Here is a 13,108-nt window from a genome sequence, read left to right on the forward strand (position 1 = left end):
CAGCAGGGGTTGTCGCGGAACGAATGGTAGGGGAGGAAAAAAAAAAAAAAAAAGAAAGAACAAAGAAAAGAAACGCACGGCACGATAATACGGACACGATGGGCAGGTGGCACTCGGTTTTCGGAGACACAACAGACACAGACGCACGAGAAACAGACAACAGGCAGACGGACAAACAGACAGGCAGGCGGACAAACAGACAGACAGACAGACAGACAGACAGATAGACAAACAGATAGACAGAGAGATCGGCATTGTTAACAACGGAAGATTCTCGGTGATTCGTTGTTGTTTATTTAAAACAAATTTTTTTTTTTTTTTTCATTCGTTCTGCGTGGATCGTCGCTTCCTCTCAATTCGACGCTTTTCACCCTGATTAATTTTCCCTTTATTCCATTTCCACTGTTCGACGTTCGTACGAGCGTCGATATCGCCGCTTCTCGTCGTGACGCGAAAGCGATCGTAACGATGATCAGCCATAATAAATAATATCGTAACAGTCGCGATAACAATAATGGTAAGTACAATAGTGATGATAATATCAATCGTGACGAAGGAATCTGTGTGAACGGTACAATGGTTAAATCGCAACAAACGACACGACGCTTGATTCGCGCCAAACATTTCCTTCGACATTATCGATTATCCTCTTTTCTTCCAACTCCTTCCTTCCTTTCTAATTATTCTCCCATATTTCGCGCGTATATGTACATATGTATATCATTATACCGCCTCGTCGCACTGGCGCAACGATATAAATCTGCTAAACGCGTGTCGCCACGCAGCGACGACCGATCGTGAACGATCGTGACAAACAACGTTTCTATTCCCAATCAGCTGTTCGAGCAGCCGCCATATTCATGCGCTCGCAGCGACGTCGACGAGCATCGCCGAAATCTCGTCGGCCTTTTCCGATTAAAAATTGTATAAAACGCTCGTATCTTGCCGGTAATCCGGTAATTTTAAAATTCCTTTCTTCCTTTCCTCGCTTCCCTTTCACACACGTCTTATATACCCTTTGAGCGTTGGAACCACGTTTCGAAATTTTTCCAATCGAGAGGATCAACTTGTGAAAAAATAATCAGCCTCGGTAGTTGGAACCACGATTGACGACGATTCCAAATCTACCATAAGATAAAATCGTTAAAATTTCGAGAAATTCCGTTTTGAAGCGTATTGAACGAATTTAAATGAGTCCAGGATAAATCTATCGCCCCCGATTTCCCCTCGGATCGAAACGTGTTTCCCCAAAAATCGATCGGGTTAAAATCGTGTTCCTTTCTTTTTTTTTTTTTTTTCCCATTCTTACTCTCCCCTCCACTTGTTCCATCCGAGAAAAAGCAGGATTTACGACGACGCTTGGGACGAGCGTATCGGCGATTCGTCGATGACGATCTCGTTCCATCGGGCGCGTGAAACCGTCTCGACGGCGATTCGATTTCGAGCGGACGCTCGATCATCTTCTTCTCGATCGATTTCCATTCGATACCGCGATCGATACGTACATATACATATACACACATTTATATTTATATATAATCACGGACGAAAGCGGGCAGAGACTCGTCGAGGCGCGAGACGACATCGACGCTGACACTTTTCTCTCGCGTTGGGATCGTCCTTCATTTTCCTTCTTGTGCCGATTAGAATGCGCGCGAAATTTCCAATCCAATTTGATCGATCCAAGCCTTGCCGATCGACCAGTCCCCGATCGCTTCTCGCCCAATTAAACTCGAGACGAGTTCGAGTAACGGAAAGAGAATCTCCTCTCGACGACATTTATTTTTTTTTTTTACTCGTTGCTCTAGCCGCCGTCCTACTCTCTCCCTCCTTTTCACCTCTTTCTTATTCTCTTTCTCTCGATCCTCGTCGTCTCTCGCAACATGTACACGCGCACCAGGTTACATAACTTACATTGTTTATTATTATTATTATTATTATTATTATTAATATTATTAATATTATTATTATATTATTATTATTATTATTATTATTATTATTTTGTTTATCAAATTCAATTTGTTTTATTCTGCGTATCTCTCCGCTATGTGTGGTTTCATCGTTCTACCGTTCACGCACACGGTCGCTTTCAGGCAAACAGGTTAGGTTCGCTCGGCTAGTCAGGCACTCAAGTGTGTCCAGGCATACATATACCGGTCGCACGATAAATACGTATAATCAAATACTTATTTCCAAGCCGACTTAATATAGGATAACAGCTTCATCTCATTTGTATATCTCGTATGTTTTAGGTCGTAAATCTAGAGGATTGGCACGAGTCCGCCGTACGAATCGATTAGTTAGAAAAAATCTAGAATCTTCTTAATTACCCGTAATTTTATCGTAAACATTTAACTGTAGATTCGATACGTTTACTTCCTTAATAACACACACACGTCCCTCGTTCTACGTTCTTACGTACGGATATAACAAAATGTTCGTATGTTTCTTTCTCTCTTTCTCTCTCTCTCTCTCTCTCTCTCTCTCTCTCTCAATCTCTCTCTCTCTCAATCTCTCTCAATCTCTCTCTTTCTCTCTCTTTCTCTCTTTCATTTCCTTCGTTCTCCACCTTTATCGACAACACACACCATCATCGTCGTCAACATCAACGTCGTAATCTCCCGCGTTTCTCGTTCCTCATCTCCTACACCTTCGCTTCCTCCATTTTTTTTTTCCCCCTCCTCTTATGCGTATTATTTATGTACGTTCACGTGTAAGTGTTCTATGCGTGTACGTGTTTCCTTCGTTACGTTTCCATCCTCTCCCCGTTTTCGAACGTCCGCGATCCGGCTCGATCGACATCGAGAATAATCACGGGAAACGGGAAAAGGGAGCGAAAGCAGGAGGCGACGCACGGAACGAAATCGTGAAAGAAAAAAAAAAAAAAAAACCGAAAGAGCTCTCTAAAAGCTGCTGGGTTAAAGGCTGGATTTTTCACCCTCGAAGGAAAGGGAAGAAACTTAAGAGACGGGTTCGCAAGAACGAACGGTGCTCGAAATTTCGCTCGATAGCGCTCGAATCGATCGAAATCGGCAGAAAAATCGATCGTAAAAACTGAAAAGCCTTTTTCTTTCCACCGCTTCTTTCGCTTCCTTTCGTGTTTCCTCAGCTTGCTAGCGAGGCAAAAATGCGTTCGACGAGGGAGGGTATTTCTTCCTTCGGTCGCGATATATGTGTATGCGTGTTTGTGTATGTGTGTATGTATTTGTATGTATGCGCTTGCACACTGTGTTTGCACGCGTGCATAGTTCGCGTTTTAAATCGGGATCACTTAAGATCGATCTAAGGAAAGTAGTTCGAGAGTTTGAGAAAATGGGTGGTTAGAGAGGAGGTGGTTCGAATTCATTCGTGGGGGATCACACTTTCGTTTCTGTTTTATACAAAAACCTATATTTACAAGTGACGGTAGACGATGAACGAAAGCGTTGTCAGTCAGAAACGAAGCTCTCCTCGAACGTACGCACGCGTGCAACTCGTGTATATATCGAGTTTGCTACGAGTATTCGCAATTGCGATTCCCCTTTGCGAAAACCGCACCACTCCCCATCCGGGAGACGATGGCTGCCGTTTCTGGTCATTCCTTCCCCTCAACACTCCAACTCGATTAATATTTTTCGTCTCAATTATTCCCCTCCCCTCCCGTGTTCCTTCTCCTCCTCCTCCTCCTCCCTCCTGAAAAAAACCCTGATTCGTTCAATCGCAACAATCGTTCGTTTCGCGTGCTATTTTTTTTTTCTTTTTTTTTTCTTCTTTGAAACCGTAGAAAATGTGAGGCGTAGAAAAAAGCGTCCCGCGGCACACTCGACGAACACGTGCCGTGTTCTCTCATTTCCCTTTCTCTCTCTTTCAGTTCGATCCACTAGAGGGTCGAGCCCTCTCCTCGAGATTTTCGTTTTTCCTTGGACGAGGGTGGGCGAATAGGTGGATGCAGGGGTAAAAGTCGAAGGTCGATCCGTCAATCTTCTTCGAAATATTCCGTTCTTCTTCTACATTCCCATTCATTATTCGCTACGAGGAAAGATCTCTCGCTGGATCGCTTCCCCTTCGTCCTCTCTTCGTTCGATCTGGAAGAGACACGCGACGATTCTCACCTTTTTTTTCTCCCCCCCCCCCTTTCTCCTTCGTCTTCTCTTCGTTCATCTTCCAATTTTTTTTTTTTTTCTTTTTTTTTTTTTTCCGAGGGATAAACCTCGACAACAAATATTCACGGATGGCCCTCGAGGTGGCCGGAGCAATAAGTGTCTGATTGTCTTAACAATACTATCAGTTTTATACGAGTTTTATCCTCTCTCTCTCTCTCTCTCGTCAAACAACGATCGTTCGCTTTCTTCTCCTCTTTCTTCTTCTTCTGCCCGCTTTAAATCCTCTTACGTCGTTTCTTTCTCTTCTTTCTCTTTCTCTCTCTCTTCCAATTCTCTTTGGAATTCGATAACAATACATACCGTATAACGTTTTCGTAATCGTCGATAGTAGAGTTAGCGCTCGATATACTTGTTTTAAGGGTACTTTTTTTTTTCTTTTTTTCTTTTTAATTAATTACTCGATATTCTGTTATTTTTTTTTAGCGTTTATTATTTTCTCGTTTTATTTTATACTCTTAGGTTTAACGTTACCGTAACTCGTTTTTTTTTTTTATTGTGTTTAAGTGGTAGTTTATTACTGCGTTTTATTTTTTATCTTTTATTTTATTTATTTATTTATTTATTTATTTTTTTTTTTTACGTGCTATCGTTATTACTCGTTATTACTATGCTTCATTTATCCTTACAGCGTTAGCGTCGTTATTAGTAAATCGTTATTAGTTATCATTATTAGCTATCGTTACCATTAATAAATCTACACACTCCCGCCCCTTTTTTTTTTTCATGAACCTCCTCTCCTCCCCACGGGTTCACGGCCCATCCCCCCACATCGTGCGCATCGATGGTGTCGCGTTCCTCTTCCCTCCTTCGCTTGTTTCCTCCCTTCCCCCCTTTTTTCTTTTTTTTTTTTTCTTTAAAAAACCCACTTCATTTCACCCCGCACGACGTGAACGCGTGAACACAACGATTTAAACATCAATGACGCGGCCGTGAAAAACACGAACAACCCACCCCCTTGGCCGTGTTAGTTAACACTATGTTTCAACACTAGACGATAACATCATCTTACTTTACTTTATATATATATGTATATATATATAACACGTATGCAACGTTGAGCAAAGATTTCGATTTAATCCGTTCGAACACACGAAGAGATCCCTACAGCCGCCATCCTTTCCAAAAAAAAAAAAAAAAAAAGAAAAGAAAAAAAAAAAGAAAAGGGAAAAAAAGGAAAAGCGGCTCGTCTTCTTTCTTCCGCCCTCCACGAGGCGCTCTTTTTGCGTTTGCGCGAGTTTGCGAATCTCGTGCTCGATCTCGCGTCGTGTGACCAAGTCGTGTGACTTCGATGATTAATCCCGATGAGCAGCCACGGGGGGAGAGGGAGGCGCTCTCGAAGCACCCCTCTTCTCCTTCTGCTCCCTATATATATATATATACGCGAACAATAATTGTGTCTTGTCTTGATGCAAGTGTGGCAAGTATATTTGGTATATATATGAATATCTAAGGGTGAATCGCGGTTCCCTGCGCGGTGATGATGCGGTCGCCTACTATTTTTTTTTTTCTTGTTTTTCTCCCCCTAACCGACCGATTAATGGCGGCTTCGCGAACGACAGATAGATCGACGGAGGAACCTCAACACGTTGCCGGACAAAGAAAGGTTGTCGAGATCGAAGAGGAAATGTATGTATGGAAAAGTATGAAATTACACTGGTAGAAAAATACTGCGCGCCTCGAGTCCAATGATATTATATAAATGGTATCGAACGGATGGACCGGGGGAGGGGCGAGGGAGGGGTCATCCCCGACCATGATTCCAGGCATAAGAGTTTCGAGGCGAACGCGCTTTGCCGCGATTTTTCGAAAATTGCCGCGATTTCGATGCAATGAAATTGCACGTTTTTCATTTTTTTTCTTTTTTTTTCTTTTACAATCGACTTCCTCTCCCTTTCTACTACGGGTCTTCGTTCGTAAAGGGTGGAGGATACAGGTGGAGGGGAAAGAAAAATCGGTTAGAAGAAAATCGATTTTCATCCATCGAAGCAACGAAGAAGATGGAAATATAGGCGTATATAGAGAAAAGTTTTTGTAGCGAGCCGCGCCTATATATACACCGGCCTCTGCTCTTTTCGTTTCCAACGCGGTGACAATTTTTCAAACGCAGGAAGCCGCCGCCAATTTTTCTATCCCGTTCCGGCTTCCTTTATTCCTTCGAGTCGTCGCTTCGAACGGATCGACTTCCTTCATATTCGTTCTATTATTCGAAGAGAAAGGAGGGGGCGGGGAAACGAGGGACGAGGTAAATTCGAAAAGGCAGTACACCGTCCGCTTCATCTTCGAAACTCTCGACGATGATCTATCTATCCTATCCTATGAAAAGAGGTGTGAACCGCGCGAGTGTGCGCCAACGGAGGAAGAGGTACGTCCCGAGAATGGAAATTCGCGATTATCTATCGCGAACGAGAGTGGCGATCAGTCTCATCCTCGCGATTCCTTCCCCGACTGTTCTCCAATTGTGTCGCGATCGTTTCTTAGCGATCTAAAAGTTTTCCCTCTGTTTTTTTTTTTTTTTCATTTTTCTCTTTTTTTCTTTCTACGCGTCTACGATGAAAACGTGAAAAATTGTCCCGTGGTAAAGAGATGCGGCCCTGTTTCGATAATGAGATTCTATGGATTCGCGTATGGAGGAGGCGTTCGTTCGATGGTTGCATGATTGTCGAACTGATGTTAAAAAAAGAAAAAAAAAAAAATTCCATTCTTCCGAATGGAAAATAAACGAGAGAGAAAGAAACTTTTTCTCTTTTCTCCTTTTTTTTTTTTAACGAAAAAAAGGGGGAGGGAAGGGGAGAAAGAAGAGGAAGAAGGATAAAATAACGTTCTAATCGTTAGAAATCGTTCAGGAATTGCAATAAAAAAAAAAAAATAGAAAAAAAAATGGGAATGAAAATTCCGGGGAGAGGGGGGAGTGGGGAGGGGGAGAAAAAAAAGAGAGGAAAAAAAAAAAAAAAGAACGAAGAAACAATGGGGTTATTCGATCGGACGACGCAGTGAACCATTCACTGGATGAAAAGTACAAAATTCCCGTTCGCGAAACGGAAACGAAAAATCCCTGTTGTTCGTCTCTACTTGTTACGTAAATTCTCTTTATGGACGGTTTAACATTCCTCTTTCACGTTCCCACGTTAAATCGACGGTATGTGTGTGTGTGTGTGTGTCCACCGGACGACAATTTCTCTATAGCGTTGTATAAATGCGTTCGCCCCGGTTTTCCCTTTCGCTCGGCATTCTGTTTGCGGATCAACCCCGAGAAAATCGTCTTTCTTTGTCAGGAATGCCCCACGGAAGACTTTAAGCCTCTGTTGCGACACGGTAACACGGTACACTTGATTTATTTGAGCGTTTGTGACGACTGTGACCCGGGCCACGCCAACTCGAATCCACGTCGCGAAAATCCACGAATTGGCGATTAAACGCGAAAACATTTCGTTCAAATATCATATTCGTTTCTCGATTTCTCAAACGTGGAAGAGGTTATTCGCGCGATTCGTTAAAGCTGATCGCCGAGGAGAATTCGATCGAGAGAATTTCGATGAGGAGGAACGAAAGTGAGTAAAAAAAAAAAAAAAAAAGAAAAAAAAGTATAGATAGGAAGAAAGAAAAACGATTTCTAGATCAGCCGTTATTGTTACGATATTCTCATTCCGTGTCGCGCTTCGATGCATTGGGCACGAGGGTCACAATCAGAAGGGTCTATCTATTTTTTTTTTTTTGGTAAATAACGCTTACGAGATTATCACTTACGCAAAAATTGTCGAGTTCGCTTATCAGGCTATCGCGCGCGAGTGTTTTTCTTTTTTTTTCTTTTTTTTTAAACGTTTGTAAACACTTATTCTTTTTACGGTTTTAATATTACTCTTTTTTTTTTTATTCTTTTTTTTTTTTTTGTTTCGTTTTTTTTAAAATAATTCTACGCACAGTCACACGGTATGCAGTATGTACGTATGTATGTGTGTATGCGTGTATGCACGTAATCTTCAAACAACGGTGTTATCGGTGTTACCGTGTATCCGGTGTAACGGATACGCGAGAAACTGGAAAAACACGAAGATAGGAAGACGGATTTTTCGCCATTCTTTTTTTTTTTTTTTTTTTTGTATTTTTTGTTCTTTTTCTCCTCACTCTCTCTCTCTCTCTCTCTCTCTCTCTCTACCGTTACCGATCATATTTTCCGATCACGCGCTTCCTCCACCCATCGTGGTTGTGCATCCCGTTCCTCGATCCTGGGACAAGAGGCGAGAGACAAACGCGAGGCGGACAAACGCGGGGGAGCAAGCTCGAAATTTTAATCAAAACCTCTAGCCCAGGTTGGTTGGTTGGTCCAAGGGAAAGGTGGACACGTCCGTGATAATCGAGCCTCCCTCCTTGGCCCCGTGAGAACGGGCGCACGTTCGCCGAATCAGAACTCGCTCGCTTTAATCCATTTGCCGGGCGTTCGTTCCCTCGTTTACCTTACATGCCCGCCCTAATTTCCAGCCCTGGGGTTTACACTGCTAATGAATCGTGCGTCTACGAAGGCTCGAGGCGACTGAAAAATTCAATTACGACGCTCGGTTTCGCCTGGCCAGCCTTTCACAACCCCTTGCCTGCCCGCCCACCCTTGTTCAACGTCCACGCCAACTGAAACGACTCCGCCCCGCCGAGGTTAGAGGGGAAAGAAAAAAAGAAAAAAAGAAATTTCGTCCTGGATATATCCTACACGGACACCTCGGGAACCTCGGATGAAACAGAATTATTTCGCTTCGCCATTCACCTCGAGAGATTATTCATCGTTCCTCCTCGAGCTGGTCTCATTCAACCAGGGAAGGATATCTCGTTCCCTACGCACCGCGAAAAATCCGTGAGAAAAGGGGTTACGGTTGAGCTTGGATCGATAAACGTTAACAATACTTCGATCGACTGTAAGAAATAAACCTCGAATATCCGATGAGACGAACGACTCGTTTGCGACGTATCACGTGCATTCGTTTTTCTTTCTTTTAACGAGCAATGTCGAAGGAGATCGGTATCGAATATAAAAGAAATCTCTTCATTTTTCATTCTTCTTCGAAAAAAAAAAAAAAAAAGGAAAAATCAATTATTCGGAGAAGCGCGCGATCGGAATTCGACGATTTTTAATTAATTAAGGGTGAAAGTTTACGGAAGGGACGAACAGGCACGACAACGTTACGAGGCTCCGATTTTCCATTAGCGCACACGCGCGCTATATAAACGTCCGGGATCTTCGATCAAACAACCCCTCGGTGGATCGCAACGACGCGCGATTACGATGCGTGGCTAAAACGACAACAGCTACAACGCTTGTTACGTTGTTTTTGTTGTTGTTGTTATTATTATTATTATTATTATTATTATTATTATTATTATTATTATTAATGTACACGATTTTAAAGCTAATCTCGTGTTCGTGCTCGATTCCTTCAAGCCGATCGTCGATCGATACGATCGTGAAAAAAGGGGAACATCGGGGATGGATCGAATCGACGACGACGAGACTAATCGATCGATCCCCATCCCCCCCCTTTCATCGTTCGATTTCTTCCTTCTACTTCTTTCTCTTATCCTCTTCCCTCCCACCCCCTCTCCCTCCCTCACCGTGTTCTTACGTTTCATTGTCGTGGATTTATTATCAATTTAACGAGTAACGTTTAACGAGACAGCGTAAGATTTCCTTCAAACTTTCGTTTCTTTATTTCGGTTATTCCTTGTTCCTTTTCCTTCGTGACTTAATTTCTTCTTCCGTTGCGTTCTTCTTCTCCTTTTATTTTCTTTTTTTTTTTTTTTTTTTTTACTTCACGTCTCTCTCGTCCTTAACGTTCTAATCGTATCAATTATTGTTGTCGACGAGGCGATGGGATGGTAGGAGAGGGGAAGCGATGAAACAATGGCCGTCGTCCCGCCATTGTTTTGTTATTGTTGAAATTACTCGTTCGCGCGTTTCAGCAATCCGCTACACGTTGCGTCGATTAACTTTTCCACGCGTTGCGTTGAGTTTTTTTTCTTTTTTTACACTCTCCCTTCTTTTTCCACTTTTTGCCCATTTTATTTCTTTCTTTCTTTCTTTCTTTTTTTTTTTGTTTTTGCTTCGTGAAAAATTAAAACTCGAATCCAGACAGAAACAGAGCAAACAGAGAATCTCGAAATTTCACCGATTAAAACTTCGCCCTCCCGCGCGAGTTAATCCGCTTTGTAATAATTAACATAAATTAATACGTTAATTACGTTAATTCCGAAAAAAAATTATTTCGAATATCACGAAACGAATGTAACGCGAACTGGCGATCTTTCGATTAGCTGGAAAACTCGAAATTATACTTGGTTCGTTCAACGTTGACGAGAAGCATTGTTTCGTAATCGACGGGGCGTAGAGAAATCGATCCGCGTAATCGGATGTATTTTCGAGGAAATTAGAAGAGGGATCGGAATTCGAACCGATTTTTCGCGATAAAGTTCGCCGGTCAAAGAAGCCAAAGAATCCGACGAATTTAATTCCCGTTATAACCCGATTCGACGCAACACGCTTAATAACGTCACACGTTTGAACTCCGTTTGAAAGCCGTCTCGTAAATTAATTAATTAAACAACGGGAACAAGGAAGAAGTCGGATGCAACGCGTCGAATTTGCCAAAAACTCGAGGAACCGCTGATTCCGCACGAAAAAAAATATTTCCTCCGTTCTCTCTTCTCTCTTTTTCTAGCGTTGAGCAAGAATTAACAAATTCAATCGATAAAGAATCCAGAATGCCCTAGATCTACGTTTCGAAACGTGTTGGGTGGACCGATATATCCAAGATATACCACTCCATCTCTCTCCTCAAGAAGAAGAAGAAGAAGAAGAAGAAGAAGCGGTCCGTCCCTCGACGACGATAAATCATAAATGTATTGGCAGTTTGCCAAAAACTTTTGGTAACTTTTGTTACTCTTATCCCCCCACTACGCGTGAAGGAAAGTTAATCGTCGCAACGGTGTCGGGAAATGGCGCGAATTTCTTCGCTCCCCCTCCTCCTCGAAGACACTCGTCGTATCAACTCGATCGGCGGAAGCGATCGCCCTCCCCTCCCTCTCCCCCCGTTTCCTACAGACACTCGCGTTCGTTCATCCCGCGTGTCCATCGGATCGGTTCAAACAAACTCGATACGTCCCCATACTGCACACAATTGTCAACCATCACCATCATCATCACCACCACCACCATCACCACCATCACCACCACCACCACGGCCCCCACTGGCTGCCCGAAGTTCAATCGTTCTCGGGTTACGTTTAGTTCATTCTTTTTTGTTTTCATTATTTTTATTATTATTCTTATTCTTATTATTACTATTATTAATGTTATTATTAATGTTATTATTAATGTTATTATTAATATTATTATTATTTCGTGTGATTAACCTCCTGTTTATTTATTACCTAGTATGCACATATTAAATATATTATACCGTTACCTTTACGTGAGCAAATAAATTGATTATTATTATATACCGGTTCGCGGATGGAGGGAGCGGCCGGGTAGTTAGCCTCTCCCGCCTCCACTCCTCCTTCGTCTCCTTCGTATTTTCACTGTCAGTGTACAAACAATGTCTCTCTGTGTGTGTATGCATGCACGAGTGTGCGCGTTCAACGCGCTCGCCGGCCCACCCAATGAGCTTCGTGTCTCGTTTCCTTTGCTCCACTATCCTATATATCGTTCCCTTTCTCTCCCTCTCCCTTTCACTCCCTCACTCTCTCGCTCTCTCGCTCTTCCTCTCTCGCTCTCTCTATCTCTCTATATCCTCTTTCCTTTTTTTTTTTTTTTTTTTTTTTTTCGGTACATGTGGCCAAACGATGGGCGTTCGACGGTGGATCATCCTTTCGATCGATAAACGTTCGAAACGAGCACGCTTTGAGCGGTCGCGTTCGAACCGGAGAATGGTCGATGCTTCTGAAAGACTGAATGGTTTAAGCGTGAGTTCGTAGAACTTTGAGGTTTGTTCTTTCTTTTTTTTCTTTTTTTTATTCTTTTTCTTTTTTTCCCTCCCTTTTTCTTTTCTCCGGAAGTTCTCGGGGTCTCCTTGAAAGACTGGTGGAGGAAAGCTTTCGAGACGTTAGAACGATTCGCTCGAGGGTGGCATCGGCAAGGACTCGCGAAGACGTAAGAAATATCATCAATGTGTGTAACAATACCAAGGCGTGGCGTATCGAGATGAGGTGTACCTCCCTCTCTTTCTCTGTACGTGTGTACGCGCGCACGCGCGTGTGTGTGTGTATGTGTATGTGCACCAGCATCGACGAGTTTCCAACGTCTCGAAGCTTTCGTGATTTGTGTGTATCCGTTTTTGGGCCATTGAGGATCCTATCACGCGTTCCCAGAAGCGAGCGAGCGAGCGATTTCGCGAATCTCACGGAACACGAGACGCGTGTCGGCCTTCCAACAAACATGAGTAATAGGATTTTCGGCGTACCAGTGCTCCCACTTCCGAATAACATCCGATAATCTCGCGTTGGAACGCGCAGCTAACGGGAAACACCGTGCTCGAACCATCGTTCCATCGTTCTTCCATCTGGATTCGAGCGCTCGTCTCCACTTCCGCTTGGGCGCAGCTAAATCACAGGAGAAGAATAACACGGTCGATGATCCTTCTTCTCTCCCGTCACCTTATTTTCCTTCGATTTTCTCCTTTCTCCCCTCCCCAATCTCCAACAAGATTCGTCCTCCTCGACCGAGCATGGGGATCAAGTATATGTATATAAAACAAAATCGCGGAATAAAGGGGAAACTTTGAGAATTGGTTCGAAGGATTCTCCTCTCTGACAATCTGAAAAACCGAGGAGACGAAAGAAAATTCATTCAATCGATGGAATCACGGAGATGGGATCGAGGAGATGGGATCGCCGTATCCTCCCCCGAAATCACGGCCTCTTTCGTCAGAGAGGATCGGTATCGATACGGAGGGATGATCGTTCCCCTCCTCGCGAACAATTATCGG

At 43.1% G+C, this 13,108-nt stretch overlaps 1 protein-coding gene across 1 annotated transcript in view; it reads right to left on the reverse strand.

Annotated features, from left to right (window-relative positions):
* Window positions 1–248: 248 nt before the first annotated feature.
* Window positions 249–13,108, reverse strand: part of nAChRalpha1 (nicotinic acetylcholine receptor alpha1) — a 117,096-nt gene continuing 104,236 nt past the window's right edge. The window contains exon 7 of the mRNA XM_031919295.2: window positions 249–13,108. This exon is cut by the window's right edge and continues 2,868 nt beyond it. The gene's annotated coding sequence lies outside the window, so the exon portion shown is untranslated.

The sequence above is a fragment of the Apis florea genome, unplaced genomic scaffold (genome assembly GCF_048593485.1).
Source record: "Apis florea isolate Af1SG1 unplaced genomic scaffold, ASM4859348v1 contig_1615_pilon, whole genome shotgun sequence".
In the NCBI taxonomy this organism is placed as follows: Eukaryota; Metazoa; Arthropoda; class Insecta; order Hymenoptera; family Apidae; genus Apis; species Apis florea.